The following is a 13,544-nucleotide window of genomic DNA, read 5'->3' as shown; positions in this document are numbered from 1 at the left end:
GCAGAGAGAAAAATGCTTTGCTGTCCCTCAGGGAGGTAGGCAATCAAACAGCAAAAGCTGAGAACTGGCTGTCCAGGGGATCCCTTTAAGCACAAGCCTCAGACAGCCTCAGACAGCAGTCACACAAAGCAACTACTGACCTGATGCCCTGCCAGAATCGGTTTCAGTTGGCCTTAAATGTGATTCAGTGTCCAATCAGTGTGGACGCGCTATTTCGATTTAGCAAAAACTATTTCCAATTGCATTTTTTGTATAGATGCGTTATTTCAAAATAACTTATTTCAAATTAACTATTTTGAAATAAGATATTTTGAAATAATGCTGTAGTGTAGCCATACCCTTATTTATCCTTAGATCTGGACTCATTATACTCCTGTCATCTGAAGAAGTGGGTTTTGCCCACAAAAGTTCATGATACGATCTACATGTCTTGTTAGTCTTTAAAATGCTACTAGACTATTTATTGTTTTTTAAGTTTTTCCTTTTACAGACTAACTCGGCTACCCCTCTGAAGCTTTTGTTTGTTTTAGATTTCACCAAAAATGTTTGCTATGATTGGATAAGTAACATAGTCAACATCAGTGTACACAGGGTAGGATCCGAGACTAAAATAGGAAAAGAAAAAGTTAAGAATGACAGACAAGTTAGCTGTCTTCTAGGTGGCAGCACATGATGAAACACATCAAAGAATATTTAAGGAACTATTTGAAGAGATTTCTGTGCCATTAGCAATTATTTTGGACCACTCATAGAGGACAGTGATCCTAGGGGACTGAGAAAGGACAAATATATGAAAAGGGAATAAAGACAACTCAGGGAGCTGTAGACTACTCACCTTAATCTTGGTATATGGAAAGATAGTGATGCAAATAATCAGTTTGTTAAGCAGATAATAAGGTGATAAGTAACCATCAACATGGATTTGTCTCGAACAAATTAACCTAATATTTATAAAGGGTAACAAGCCTTCTGCATGGGTGGGGGGAAAGCAATGGATGTGACATATTCAGTTTTACTAAGGCTTTTGTTACTGTCTCTCATTACTTCTCCTATGTAAACTAGGGACATGTACCCTCAATGAACCTACTATAACATGGAAGCATAACTGGTTGAAAAACTGTATTCAGAATATTTATCAATGGTTTGCAAGCAAGTTGGAGGGGCATATCAAGTGGGGTCCTGCATAGCTCTGTCCTGGGTCTGGTTCTATTCAATATCTTCATAAACAATTTGAACAATGGCAGAGAGAGTGCACACTAATAAAGTCTGCAGAAGATAGCAAATTGGGAGGAGTTGCAAGAGGTTTGGAGGATAGGATTAGAATTCAAAATGATCTTGACAAACAGGAGAAATTATCTGAAATAAACAGGATGAAATTCAATAAGGACAAATGCCCTCTATTAGATATCAGGAACTGTCTAAATACTTAGCTCTGTCTGAGTGTGTCTACACAGCAGGTCTTAACTCGAAATAAGCTATGCAAATTGAGCTATGTCAATTGCATAGCTTATTTTGAAATTAGGAGCGTCTACACAGCACTTATTTCAAAATAAAGCACTCTTCCTCTGACTTCCCTCACTCCGCATACAGTGAATGTTACAAGAGGCAGATTAAGAAGTCCTCCAGCTTGACAGCATTTCAACATTATTTTGAAATAACTGCCTGCTATGTAGACACGGACTAAGTTATCTCAAAATAACGCTAGTAATTTAAAAATAATGTTGCTGTGTAGACATACACTCTCAGTGCAAGAGACTGGACTAGACGACCTATTGAGTTCCCTTCCAATCCTATGATTCTACGATTCTGTGACAAGAAAAACATGCATGGCAGGCATCCAATAGCAATTTGAATAAACACCACTTCCCCAATGACTATTTGCTATTGGTAATTGTTTAAGGAATACTTTCCAAATGTCTGGATTATGACATGAATCTAACATGAATCCAAGATTCATCACATCCTCATTGAGTATCCTTTCTACACCCTACCACCACATCTCAGAACTATTCCACCTGAACTTTTGTTGAACTGTAGCATCTTGACCCATGTCTGTCATGTTACCACCAAGCAAGCTAAATGTTTCTATGTCATAACAATTTGTAATAGTTACAGTGCACATAAATTGAATTTCATGTCTGTATTCTTTTAACTAAAGGCTGAATGCCCTTGGAGGCGTGCCAGCTAGTTGTCATGGCCCCAGTCCTAAAGTACAGCTCAGCTACTGCATATCACATGGATTTCTATTGAAAAACCTACATATGATAAACATCAGTCAGTGAGAAGCAAGTCTTCACTTCTCCACACACCCAGTCTCTTTCTGATTCAGGAGTGTGCAAAGAGGTTTGCATCTTTGCATTTTCTAATCATGCATAGAAAGAAGCAGCTTGAAAATCCATGGGGTTTTGCTGGAAGCATAATACTAATGTGTAGTTGGCAACATTACAGATGAACTGAGTGTGTCCCAATTGTTTGAAGCCTTGAGGCTATTTTCAACTAGACTTGCAAGTCACCACATGCGTCAATTGAATCATATGCTTACAGAATGCAGCTTCTGTGGATATAATGTGAAAAAGGCAAATGGAACATATAACTATTTGCATCAGATTAGCTGCATTTAAAATAGAAACAGCTTCAGGAAACATGGATCAATTTGTATCAATTGTATAGAATCTCTGCAAACATAAAATTTCACTCTCTGAAATGTATGCAGTTATGCAGCATGAATATATTATCACTGTAGATGGAGGGATATAAAAAGATTCTGATATATGATTTACTTTTGATGAACTTTGAACATTTATCTGTATCTCTTTTGTTTTGTAGTGTTCTGAACGTATATCTATTCACTATCATTTCACTCTTACATTGTATGTCAACATCTTCAGTCACTCAAGGTTGTCAGCAGAATCCTGAAATAAACCAGAGCTCCTGCACTCAGTACATCATGTTCTTTAACAATGAGAGTAGTGGAGCTCCTGGGAAATGTATTCTAAAATGTAAATATTACCTAAACATCAATTAGTTACATCTCAGTCATTGTATGTAGCAGAATCTCCACTGACATTCTGAAATCTTTCCCTGTTGTATATTCAGTCTGAATATGATCATTTCGATACCAATTTATGTATGATAAGGAACTGAAGTGCTATTGTAAGTAGTGGGGGCTGAGGCCTATGCTTTGGGCTGACAATTTTCTCTCATCTGCTGGAGAGGAAGAGTGGGCTTATATTTTCAGTTTTCAAAATAATAAATTGAAGACCTAAATGTAAACATATGCAAGGCAGCACCTGCTTTTGCCTGAAAGCTCTTCAAATTGTAATACAGCAGATTCTGTCCCCAGTTAAATGTACCACAGTCTACCACAATCCAAAGTCTACCACAGTCTACCACAATCCAAAGTCTACATTTCCAGTTCTTAGCGTGAAAGCATGTTGCTGGTATTATGTCATACTCAGTAGCTCTGTTTATCCCATTGCAAGACACATTTGACATGTATCCCTAGTATAATTATAAAATACAGTCACTTAAAGGTTTACAACAAACCACACATAAGGGCACTTATTCGCCTCTTGATATGCTCCCAAAACTCATTAATACCTGTGGGAGTTAGATATGTCCATCAAAAGAAAAATATACAAAGTTATATTAATGTAAGTAACTAGCACTCACTAAGGGGAAATTCAATTAGTTTCCATTAATATTGTTGAAAGTTATTCTTGGTCATAAAGATGAGAATATAGCCTTGAAATATTATATTGGTAAGAGGTGATACAAATCTCATTTTGGAACACATTGCAGATGTACTAAATAATTTGCAGTTCTAGGATCAAAGACCCAAATTAAAACTAGTGTTCCCATGTATTTGGAAAGTGCAGCTACTGTACCTGCAAACTGCCAATAGTGTGTTTCCTTATCACAAGGGAATACTAACAATCACACAATCCATGGGCCCTGATTCTCATCTCCCCTTCATCAGTATAATTCCCATGAGAATGATCATTGTGAATAATGGGATAATCAGCTCTATGGAGACTAACTCAAGCCATTAGAAACAGGATCCCATCCACAAAGTTAAAAACAAAAATTTCTCTTTCCTGTTCCTGAAGAAATGAAAGCAGTAATCTAACAGGGACTGTTGAATAGTATCTAAATCTAAGGAAAGGCTGATCTATCAGCTGTCAGCATAAAGGAAGAGAAAAGTATGACATTAAGAGGAGAGCTTAGTTTATGTCTTTCCTTTTTATGAAAAGGTTTTGCCATGGCTGACATCAAGAAGAACATTGTAAAAATACACAAGGTTTAAATGGGTCAACAAGGGTGGCGGTGAGGGTGGGAGTGGGATTCTATTTGCATTTGTCAAATTGCACTACTGCCTCCCAGGGGAATCTGTTTAGTTCCACATTCAAGCCAAAAATAAAAGCAGTGGGATCTGATTCTGATCTCACACTAGGTCATTCACTTCAGAGGAGTTACTCCTAATTTATGCCAAGTGTAAGTGTGAGCAGCGTAAGGCCAGGTGACAGGAATGAACCCAAAATTTAGGATATGGCAGGATTTCTGACCAAACAAATTGCATCGTTTTTGGGAAACTGATGATAATTTTTAAAAATATAATAATCTCAGAGTAAACATACTAATCGGACCAGACAGGAGCAAAGCAATTACCAGTGTTGAAAGAATCAGAGATTTCTTTGGAAAACGTTGATGTGGTTTTCTACACAATATCTGTAAAGTTTAAGAGTTTAGCGTCAAAAGAAGTATGTGCTATAGTCACCCAGCCGTCTGTGGATGTCATGCCCTCTAACACATGCAGACCCCTTATCAAGTTATCCCAGTGTAGCTTTTCAAGGACTCTGAGAAGGCAGCTGCCACCCACGATGGCTCCTTGCTTACTGTAGCATTCCAGGCACTCACACCTCACTTAATACAGTAACAAAGACAGCTTGGCTGCCACACAGCCTAGAATGTGCTATTACAGCTGTGAAGTAGCTAACTTTGGCAGTCATATATCATTAAGGCTTTGTTTAAGAAACTCTCAGAATAGCTTTTCACCATGAAGTCGTTGACATTATGGCAGTAAACTGGCAAACTGAACAGAGCGCCCTGGTTATTATTAAGAGCAACAGACTGATTTTATATATATATATATGTATTCAACTGCCACATTAATTATTTAATCATTCTTCTTTGGATTCCTGCATTTTGCTACTGTTGAATCAAGAGTTTCAGCTTAAGGCAAATGGGAACAAAAAAGGACATGATTGATTCCGTTAAGTTTAAGATGTAAATAAGTGATTGGACTAAACAACTTTAGCTGTTGAAAGTTACTAGGTTAATGTGGAAATATTCTGAACTGGGGAAAGGGCTTCATATGTTAAAACCTGGATCTGTTTTCACATCACAGGACTTGTGCAGATCAGGGGAGGCCCCAGACGATTGAAAAAAGGCAAATGTAGTGCCCATCTTTTAAAAAGGGAAAGAGGAAGACTCAAGGGAAGTACAGACCTGTCACCCTCTCCTCAATACCCGAAAAAATCATGGTGGAGCAACTCAAGGAATCCATTTTGAAGCACTTGGAAGAGAGAAAAGTGATCAGGAATAGTCAACATAGATTCACCAAGGACAAGTCATGCCTGACCAACCTGATTGCCTTGAGATAACTGACTCTGTGGATATGGAAAGTTGGTGGATGTGATATACCTTTACTTTAGCAAAGCTTTAGATATGGTCTTCCACATAATTCTTGCCAGAATGTTAAGGAAGTATGGATTGGATAAATGGACGGTAAGGTGGATAGAAGACTGGCTAGATTGTTGGGCTCAATGAGTAGTAATCAACGGCTCAATGTCTGCTTGGCAGTCGGTTTCAAGGGGAGTGCCCCAAGGGTCAGTTCTAGGGTTGGTTTTGATCAACGTATTTATTAAGGACCTGGATGAGGGGGTGGATTGCACCCTCAGCAAGTTTGCAGATGACACCAAGCTAGAAGGATTGGTAGATATGTTGGAGGGCAGGGATAGGGTCCAGAGTGACCTAGACAAATTAGAGGATTGGGCCAAAAGAAATCTAATGAGGTTCAACAAGTACAACAGAGTCTTGCACTTGGGATAGAAGAATCCCAAGCATTGTTACAGGCTGGGGACCGACTGGCTAAACAGCACTTCGACAGAAAAGGACCTGGGATTACAATGGATGAGAAGCTGGATACGAGTCAACAGTGTGCCCTTGTAGCCAAAAAAGCTAACTGCATATTAAGGTGCATTAGAAGAAGCATTTCCAGCAGGCCTAGAGAAATGATTACTTCCCTTTACTCAGCACTGGTGAAGCCACATCTGGAGTATTGTGTCCAATTCTGAGGCCCCAACTACAGAAAGGATGTGGATGCACTGGAGGTGGTCCAGCGGAGGACAACAGAGATGATTAGGGGGCTGGAGCACATGACCTACGAAGAGAGGCTGAGGGATTTGGGTTTGTTTAGTCTGAAGAAGAGAAGCGAGAGAGGGGGATTTGATAGCAGCTTTTAACTACCCGAAGGGAGGTTCCAAAGAGGATGGAGAGGCTGTTTTCAGTAGTGACAGATGGCAGAACTAGGAGCAAGGTCTCAAGTTGCAGTGGGGGTGTGTATGTCTAGGATGGATATCAGGAAACACTATTTCACTAAGAGGGTGGTGAAGCATTGGAATGGGTTACCTAGGGAGGTGGTAGAATCTCTATCCCTGGAAGTGTTTAAGTCCGAGCTTGACAAAGCCCTGGCTGGGATGATTTAGTTCCGGTTGGTCCTTCTTTGGACAGGGGGCTGGACTCAATGACCTCCAGAGGTCTCTTCCAACCTTGGGATTCTATGATTCTATGACTCTGCCTTCAGGACATTAAAAAAGTGACACGGAAGATAGCAAACGGGCATGTGTGGGGGGGGGGGGGGACAAGAAGCAAAGTAGATGACAAAAATCACATACAGAAACTAGTAAAATGCTAGACACAAAGAACATATGAAGGCTCAGAGTTCTGGTCCTTTTCTGTAGGACAGTTTACTTCAAAATAATCAATTTGATGGCAAGAATAAGGATGCATAATTAGAGCAAATATGTGCATCCTCTATCAGGACTTACTTCTCCCTGTAAAGTCAGCCTTTCAGTTTCGGAGTGGTCCAGTGTGAGTTCTAATGTGGTGACTTTTTGTGAGCCCCACATGTCTGGTGAGGTGTTGAGCTCTATCTATATGAGGGAGAACTGTAGATGATTGTTGGGGGACAATATTACCTTGACATATAGCCCAAATGTCTACTCCATGGGACATGTCATGGATCATGAACCCAGGCTGAGGGAAGAAAGCCCTCGCCTCATCTCATCATTCCTCAGACTCCTCTCCCCTCCCCGAGTCCCAGAGTATGGGGCATGAGAGTGGGTGCTCCTACCAGTGTGCCTGATAGGTAGGTGGTACCTCTTCCCCGTGGATCTGACTCTCAAGTGTCAGAAAGGGTGGACACCCATTCCAAAGTGTAAATAAATGTCCTTTTCATTGATAGTTTGTGCCCCTCATTACTATCTATAGATAGTGCTAAACAGATAAATATTTCATGTGAACATGTCTTCACTGTTGTCCTCTCCTTATGCTTTATTCTGTACTACAAACCAAGAAAGATCATGTTAAAAGAAATCTAAGGTTGCAAGATCAAATGCAGAAAAATTATGAAGTGCCAGAATTAATGCTGCCCATACAGCCTTATTTCAGCCCCATTCATAGAATCATAGAAAAGTGGGATAAGAAGGGAACTCAATAACACTGTGGGAAACTGAATATTATCTAGCCCAGTGGTCACCAACCAGTAGATCGGGACCTACCAGTAGATCTTGGCGCCTCTGACAGGTCATCTTGACTGGTTTGGCTGGGATGCTCTCAAGCACTAGCACTTCAGCTGCCCCTCCACCCATTGTCATGCTGCTCCTGCCCTCTGCCATGGAGCTGCCCCCCCTCCCCCAGAGCCTCCTACTTGCAATGTAGGGTGTGGGGGGAAGAAGAGGGAGGTGCGCTGTCAGTGTGACCTTTCTGTCCCCATTTCTATACCCTATCTCCACATAGGGAGAAGGGGATGGAGGGAGCTTGGCAATGCAAATCACCAAGGCTTGCCAGCCATGCTGTCCGGCGATCTGTGCATGCGCAGATCGCCCGAATCTGGCTCTTCCGGGTTGCAATCTACTCACCACGGGCAAGTAGATTGCATTATTTGTCGAGCCCTGGAAATCACTGTCACTCTGACAAACTGTGTGTGTCTCTGTCATTCTCACACACACACATACACATACACACACTGTCCTTCGCTCATCACATACGCAACATGGGGTTTCTTATTACTTCTTTTACTGCTTGCAAAGCGTGTTGTTTTTTGTTTTTGACTGTCCCCGCTCTGAACCACCTCCTACACCCAATCTCCTTTCCCCGACATGAGTCCCCCTGCACCCAAACTCCTTCCCAGAGTTTGCACCCTGAAATTCCTCCTGGACCCCAATTCCCCACCCTGAGCTAAGCCCGGATCCCCTCCCAGTCTCCAAACCCCTTGGCCCAAGACCAGAGCCTGCTCCCTAACCTTCTGCCCCCGCCTGGTGAAAGTGAGTGAGGATGGGGGGGGAAGGGGGATGGAGTGAGCAGGGTGAGGCCTCAGAGAAGGGATGGAGCAGAAGCAGGACCTCAAAGAAGGGGAAGGAAGGAAGTGGGGCGAAGATATTTGGGCTTGAGGTAGATCTTACATTGCACTTAAATTGAAAAAGTGATCTTGTGGTTGAGAAGATTGGAGACCACTGATCTAGCCCATCCCTGACAGATTTTAGTCTAACTTGTTCCTAAAAGTCTCAGAGGGGTAGCCATGTCAGTCCGGTCCTAAAAACTGCTAATGATGGAGATTCCACAATCTCCCTAACAATTTGCTCCCATGCTTAACTAGCTTAACAAAGTTTTTCCTAATGTTTAATCTAAATCCCACTTGATGCAATTGAAGCCCATTATTTCTTGTCCTGTGCTCAGTGGATAAAATGCATCACCCTTCTTGTTATAACAATCTTATATTTCATTGAAAACCGTTATACCTCCTCCCCCAGTCATCTCTTCTCCAAACTAAAGAAAACTTATTTTTTTCACTTTTTCCTCATAGGCCGTGGCACTGCATGTAAGGGCATGAGGGATCATGTGCCCCCAAATGCAAGAGCCAAGTTTTGGAAGAGTTAGGGGAGGAGCTGTGTGTAACAGGACACAATTCACTTTTCATCCCATTCCCTGGACTATCAGGAAGCAAGGAGGAAGTACTTGCATGCCGTGATTTACTCCTCTGCACCCTCCCTTCACCAGCTAGGTGTGAAGTACTTTCCCCTTGCTCCCTGATGGTCCGAGTAACGGGATGAAAAGCAAGCCACATCCCAGTGCGTAAGGCTGCTGCTCCTTCTGCCCTCCTGAAACTCTGCCCTTGCCCAAATGCCATGGGAGGGGAGGGGAAGAGGAGTGAGGCCAGCCAGCAGAGGAGGTTGGGGAGTGCTTGGGCCTGCAGAAAGGATCCAGCCTCCCTGCACTCACCAGCAGTAGCAGGGGAAACAGAGCATGTCATTTCTGCTGCTTTGCTCTCCTGGGTGTGCTGCTCCTGTTGTCCTCTGCATAAATGGAGCAATACGGCAGCTGGGGGACCAAAGCAGCTGGCACTGCCTTGCTCTGCTTACTCAGCCACTGCCAATAAGTGTGGCGGAGGCAGTGGACCCCTGCTCCCAATGTTGGCCCCCACTAGTCCCCCAAGCTGCCTTGGTTGGGGCATGAGGTGGGGTGGTGCAAGGGCAGGGATAGGGTGGAGAGAAGGCAGAGTAAGGGGTGGAGCAAGGGCGGGGAGGGGACAGAGCAGAAGCAGGAAGGGGAGAGACCTCGACATACAGTGGAGGGAGGTTCCAGACCTTCCCTGGTTTGAGGGGGGAGGGTTTCATGTGGCTGGTGGCCCCCTGACCAGTTGCTTCTGCTCACAAGTCATGTTTTCTAGACCCCTTTAATCATTTTTGTTGTGTAAGCAGGGTCTGAATAAATGCTTCCGTTACAGCTAGCTGGAATGGGAAATCCTGAGTGTGTTTATGTAAATACAGTTCATTCAGTTTGCTTAGGCCTGTTAGGGTATGTCTACACTACAAAGTTAATTCGAACTAACAGCTGTTAGTTCGAATTAACTTTGATAGGCGCTACACATGCAAACCGCTAGTTCGAACTTAATTCGAACTAGCGGAGCGCTTAATTCGAACTAGGTAAACCTCATTCCACGAGGACTAACGCCTAGTTTGAATTAACTAGTTCGAATTAAGGGCTGTGTAGCCACTTAATTCGAACTAGTGGGAGGCTAGCCCTCCCCAGCTTTCCCTGGTGGCCACTCTGGGCACCACCAGGGAAACTCTTCTGCCCCCCTCCCGGCCCCGGAGCCCTTAAAGAGGCATGGGCTGGCTACGGTGCCCGTGCCAGGTGCAAGCCTGCCAGCACCCAGCCAGCAGACCCTGCGCCTGGCACTGCTCAAGCCAGCCACCCGCTGCCACCCAGCCCTCCGCCTCTTTCCGGGACCAGGCTGGCGGCTCCCGGGAGCCTGCCCAGGTCCGCAAGAGGCGGGCGCCCGCCTGGTCTAGTGCGGACATCGTGGACCTCATCCACGACCTCCACCCTAGGCACAGGAAAGTGGCCGTCTAGGGCAGCATAGCTGCCAGCTTGGCCACCCAGGAGCAGGTTTGCATGAAAATCAAGGTGGTCCACTGAGACCCCCGACCCTGAGCCCTGAGCTTAGAATGGCCGTACTGGGTCAGACCAAAGGTCCATCTAGCCCAGTAGCCTGTCTGCCAACAGCGGCCAACACTAGGTACCCTGGAGGGGATGGACCGAAGACAATGACCAAGCCATTTGTCTCGTGCCATCCATCTCCAGCCTTCCACAAACAGAGGCCAGGGACACCATTCCTACCCCCTGGCTAATACCACTCCATGGACCCAACCTCCATGACTTGATCTCACTTCCCTTTAAATTCTGTTCCAGTTCTAACCTTCACAGCCTCCTGCAGCAAGGAGTTCCACAGGTTGACTATTTGCTTTGTGAAGAACTTTCTGTTGTTAGTTTGAAGCCTGCTACCTATTCATTTCATTTTGTGTCCTCTAGTCCTTCTATTATGGGAACTAATGAAGAACTTTTCTTTATGCACCCTCTCCACACCACTCATGCTTTTATAGACCTCTATCATATCCCCCCTAAGTCTCCTCTTTTCTAAGCTGAGAAGTCCCAGTCTCTTTAACCTCTCTTCATATGGGACCTGTTCCAAACCTCTGATCATTTTAGTTGCCCTCTCCTCTCCCACCCTCTCTCTTCCCCTCTCCCACCCTCTTTTCCCAGTCTCCCCGAGTTTTGTTCAATAAAGAGAGTTTCTATTTTTGAACACACGTGTCCTTTATTTTGAACATCAGGAAGGGGGGCTAGAGAGGGGTAAGTGGAAGGAGGTGAGAGAGGAATGGGGTACGAGCCCCCGATGCGGAGGACTGGGCTGGCTCTGTGGGCTCCTCGGGGTGGAAACTCTCCTGAAGCCCCTTGATTGACCCCCCCTCCGGATGGCAGCCTGCGGCAAGTGCAGCCGGGCTGATGGCCGAGTGCTGTGATGTGCCGAGTGTGGGCACTCAGGGCACTCCAAGCCAGGACTGCTTTGCAAGCGGGGAACCCCTGAGAACTGTCTGTCCGGGGTGGGGGTCGGGTCCCTTTAAGCACAGCCCTCGGCTAGCCTGAGGCAGCAGCTCCACGCTCCTAATCTGATGCTCTGCTGGCACTGCTTCCGGCCATCCATAACCTCAGTTCAGGGTCCACTCAGTGTGGACATGCCAGTTCGAATTAGCAAAATGCTAATTCGAACTAGTTTTTAAGTCTAGATGTGCTAATTCGAATTAGCTTAGTTCGAATTAGTGCTGTAGTGTAGACATACCCTTAGATAGTCAGCTGTTAGAATGATGTTTTGCCCACTGCAACTAATTTGGCTGTTGTAGGGCCACAAACTGTATTAACACTAAATGCAGGAATTGTAAGATATGATCACGAATGCTTGCAGTTATTGGGGGAATGCAGAAAAGTCAGACACTGTTTAACTTAGTTCAAAGGAGAGAAACTATCAGTGTAAAGAACTTTGGATAGACAAGGCTTCCTCTGCCAAAATTCTGTGAAGTCAAGTGGGGAGAGGGCAAGACTCTGAATCAGCAGGCTGCATGCTCTCCAGGCGTCTGCTGTAAGACTGGTTCCACCTGTTTCCTTTCACCCCTGTTCTAATGATAGTACTAGAACAGACTCTAAAAGGAGTCTTTTTATTATTTTTAAATTTACTCCAGTGGATGCTAGGATTTCTTGAGGCTGTACTGTGCTTTGGGCAAGGAACTGAAATCACTAGATTTGGCCCAGAACCAAGTTCACCACAAGCCAGCGGAAGATGTAATGAGTGACGGCAGCACAATGAGTAGCCAGCAGGGTGGTGATAGAGAGGTGTAATCAGCAGCTAGCAAGGCGGTGGCAGAAAGCAGTGAGGAGGTGGATGGCAAGTGACCAGCAGAGTGAGTAAGATGCTTCCTCACCTCACCCACACTCAGGATGGGAGGTGAACTCTGTGGATGCACCTCTGAACTCTGGGTCTGCGCTGACCAAGGTCAGCAACTGTGAGTGGGGTACAGAGAAGGGCTGGGCATGTGAAGGGGACATTTACATTGCTGGACTTAAGAACTTGAGAGGAAAAGGCCATTTTCCAACTTATTTGGGGGTGGGACTGTTACTCATGGTTTTGGTTCTGAACTCTTTGGTGTTTTCCCAAATTAATGCCATGTTACTTCCCTCCCCTTTTCCTAAAGATTTCTTTTCTACACTCAGACTGTGTGATTGTGAGTAGGGAACGATTACCTCCCAAAGGCGCCCCCAGGGTGTTGTGAAATTCCCAGGTCACTGGATGGGGGCTCACGCCAGTTCTGGTTTGGCTGGACAGAGAGGTACCTGGCCCTGGCTGCTGCTGGAGCTACCTGGCAGAAGGGTTACAGATGCATTTGTCATTATTGAATTTCATCCTATTTATTTCAGACAATTTCTCCTATCTGTCAAGATCATTTTGAATTTCAATTGTATCATCCAATTTCAATTGTGTCACCCATTCCAAGGGACGAAGGGTTATATGCCCTCTCAAATGCTATGTGGGAGGAAGGGCCAGAGGCCAGCAGCTGGCAGACAGAGCTGTCCCATCCATAGGACAGTTTGTCCAACCACCCCAGACTCTGCACTTTGGAGGGCCCTATAAGACCCACACACTGGTGGCAAGCAGAAAGTGGAGCAACCCAGTCTGTGTTTGTTCTGTTCCCCTGCATCCCAGCTGTGTTGCGCAGGGAAAGAGGTGAAACTGCCACCATACTTACCAGTGGTTGGAAGTGAAGTGACACAGCCGGAAGTCAGGGGAGCAGAGTGGGCAAGGGCTGAGTTGTTCTGCTTTCCGCTGCCACCAGTGAGTGTGTGGGGGGAGGGGGAGCCCTGCTGCCAGC

The sequence above is a fragment of the Pelodiscus sinensis genome, chromosome 6 (assembly GCF_049634645.1).
Source record: "Pelodiscus sinensis isolate JC-2024 chromosome 6, ASM4963464v1, whole genome shotgun sequence".
Lineage (NCBI taxonomy): Eukaryota > Metazoa > Chordata > Testudines > Trionychidae > Pelodiscus > Pelodiscus sinensis.
This window is presented reverse-complemented; position numbering follows the sequence as displayed.